Below are 3524 nucleotides of genomic sequence, written 5' to 3' on the forward strand. Positions count from 1 at the left end.
GGGAAGACCGTGGCCCGCGCCAAGGGTGGCGCGATCAACCTCGCGAGGATCGCTGGCAAGACCCGCCTCGCGAGGGAGACTGGAGGGATCAGCCTTGCGAGGATCGCCCATAAGGCAACGCAGGCCTCCCACCGCTGCCGCCGCAGCCAAGGAGAAACGAGGACCGCCACTAGGACGAAGAGGCTGGGGGCTTCCAGGAGCCGCGCGCGATCGCCTGCATCCTGGGCGGGGCTCAAGCCCCAGCCTCTCAACGCATCTTCAAGCAGTTCGCCCGTGAAGTGAATGCAGTCCTCCCCAAGCTCGAAGCCACGCGCCCTCTCAGGTGGTCGGCGTGCGCCATCACGTTCAGCTCAGTAGATCAGCTCAAGTGTGCGGCTACAGCCGGAGTCCTTCCGATGCTTTGTTCCCCAATCATCAGCAATGTGGTGGTCACTAGGACCCTCATCGATGGTGGGGCAGGGCTCAACGTCCTGTCCGTAGAAACATTCAACAATCTCCAAGTGCCCTACAGCCAGCTTCAGCCAACCAAGCCTTTCTCCGGAATCACCGACGGCTCCACGGTCCCGATTGGGCAGGTCCGCCTCCCTGTCACCTTCGGGGCACGCGACAACTACCGCACCGAGCTCATCGACTTCGACGTCGCTCACATTCGCCTGCCGTACAATGCCATCCTTGGGTAACCAGCGCTGGCCAAGTTCATGGCCGTAACTCACCACGGCTACAACGTCCTCAAGATGCCAGGAAGTGGCGGAGTCATCACGGTGCCCTGTGAAGAGAAGGACGCGGTGTGTTACCTGGAATGTGCCTTTCAGGCCGTGTCACTGGAAGACCCAGATCGCGGAAGCAGGAGGCTTCCCGAGACCGCCCCCAAGAAGAAGAAGACATCGTCCGGCCCGGCTCCTCAGGAGGCAGGCCCCTCTGGGCCCGTGCCTGCCCCGGGGGAACCTCCTTCCATCGCATAGGAAAGCGCGCCTGGTGGCCTCCTCAGGCAGGGCTCGTGGGCTCTCCCCTGGAGGTCCACCGACCTGGCTAGGGTCATGAGGGAGGCGCTCGGGCACCACATGGAGGCGTGTTTCGAAGCATGTTTCCCTGAAGAAGGAGTAAGGCAAGGAGAGCCAGACCCTCAGGAGTTCGTCAGCAAGGCCATTCCGGAGCTACAGGAGTCAAGAGTCATGAAAGGCGGTCGTCGCCTACCAGCAGTGGCTCCCCATCCAGGCGAGGATGGTGGGCTGCGCATCTGCATCGACATACCAGGGCTCAACCGAGTCGCCTCTCTGGAGCACCTCTGGCCCTCCCGAGTGGGACGCTGCGGAGGTCCACCCCACAACTACGTTCGCATGCCTTACGGCTTGCCGAACACGGCTGCCACGTACCAGCGCCTCATGAGGGGCATCATGGAGGCATAAGAGGCCAGGCGTTCTACAGCCCTGGCGGAGATGGAGATGGTCTGCGAGGAGCCACCAGCGCCTCCGGAGCCTCCTGAGGCCCCTGGGCCTGGGGGCTCGTGAGGATCGGCTTCCGTAGCCCACTGAGTATGCTACACCAACACCCCTTCGTCCTCAACGTCATCAGGTGACATCATTCAAGTTTTCACTTCTAGCTGGGAGCGCCCCCCAGGGCTGCATTATTCCCAGGCCGCGTGGGTCCGTCCCTGCAGCGTGTATCCCTTTTATTTCATGTTGTTAGCTTACCTTGTTGGGGGCGCCCCTCGGGCTGCATGATCCCCAAGTCACTCGGGCCAGACCCAGCGGCATGTATCCCATTTGCGTTTATTTCCGGTTATGCGTTCGACCCACCATGCTTGATTATTTGATGCCGGTCCACGGCACCTCTTCTTCTCCATGCCGACCACTTGCACGTTAAAGGGGGGTACCTAAGCATCGCGACTCAGGGCTCTTACTGGCTCTCCAGCCCTCACCCTCTGGCCTTGTCCACGGCATCGCGACCTGGCATACCAGCGACGGCTGAGACCAGCTCGAGGGCCGGGACACGAGGACGTAGAGTGCCGACATCTAACCGAATTTGCAGGGACACATCACAAGATAAGGCCCAGTGCCAGGCGCAACCCGCCTAGAGGTAGGGCCCCGTGAGTCCCGCGCTGGCTCACGGGTGCCTAGATACACCTTGCCAGGCCCTACCGTGCCAGCTACGTGTCAGGGCGGGGCTGTACAAGCCCTGGGGGCTCCTCTCGGAGGGGGGCCCCCTCCCACGTACCAGTGGAAGCACCATGCTCCGCGCTGGCTGATGACACTTCCGAGGAGCGGCTATGCCCGTACACATACGGAAGCGCTATGCTCCGCACTAGTGATAAACAACTGAGGGTGGCCCCCGGGCCGCATCAACCTCAGGGAGCCCAGAGCTCAGTGTCTAGCCTCATCGTAACGCCTCCCCTCGGGAGTGCCGCACGAGGGGGCTGGGCACAGGGGCTGCACCTGGGTCACACCCAGACGCACGCCACCCAGCCAGGTCCCCCCGGGCCTGGTTCATCACGTGTCTCTCCCCGAGTGGAGGCAAGGTACGAAGGCCGTTTGAGCGTCAAGGGGGACTCCTGAGCATCGCGACTCAGGAGCCTAACTGGTCATGTAGCCCCTCACTCCTTAGTTCCGAAAGGCTAACGGCGATTGAGGTATGCGCGCGGCCGGGCTCTGCAGACGTAGAACAGTAGCTCCACCCATATCATACCTCCCTACTTGCTGTTCGTGCGCCAAGGGGGACTCCTGAGCATCGCGACTCAGGAGCCTAACTTGTCACGTAGCCCCTCACTCCTTGGCCCCGTCCTGGTTTCCAGTCGGGACTAACGCTGGGTGAGGTATGCGCGGGGCCGGGCTCTGCCGGCGTAGAACATAAGCAAGTAGGAAGGAAAAGCGCAAATTTCAAGGAATTCAAAAGCAAATATTATAGTCCACACTGTTATCTCAATGCCAAACGCAAGTTTAAACGCCTCCCCGAGGCATGATAGATGTGCAGGAATTAATGGCAGGACAGGAGCCACAACGGAGCCACTTGTCGGCGGTGGAGCAGTGCGGAGTGGGTTCGCCTTATGGAGCAGTGGGGTCGGCAGCGCCTTGCTTCGGCTTGGTGCTGAAGGCCCGGAACTTCCCCAGCAGAGCCTCCACGCGACCCTTCACGGCCTCGGCAGCGGCAGCGGCACGCTCGCCGCTTACTGGCTCCAGCAGGCTGTCAAGGTCGATGCCGGGATCGCGAAGGTAGATGTGGGTGAGGACCCGCGTCAGTGCTACAGAAGACAGGACACGCGCCTCGGCCTCGGCCGTGGGGCCATGGCCAAGGGCGACATCTTCAAGAGCACGAACCAGGAAGGGAAGCAGCCTGGCGGTGGCATCCTCGGCGCCAGCCAGCGGGCTCTCCAGGCCGCTGTCGTAAAGCATCCTCAGCGAGGAGTGAGCCTTCGCCTCCATCTCCGTGAAGCCACGCGGTCCTCGGCAAGAACCAGGGCCTTGTCGTCCAGCTCGGCCTTCCTCGCCCCCAACTCCTGCTCCAGCGCGCCTAGGCGGTCGCGGCGCTTC

Source organism: Triticum aestivum, chromosome 6A (assembly GCF_018294505.1).
Source record: "Triticum aestivum cultivar Chinese Spring chromosome 6A, IWGSC CS RefSeq v2.1, whole genome shotgun sequence".
Lineage (NCBI taxonomy): Eukaryota > Viridiplantae > Streptophyta > Magnoliopsida > Poales > Poaceae > Triticum > Triticum aestivum.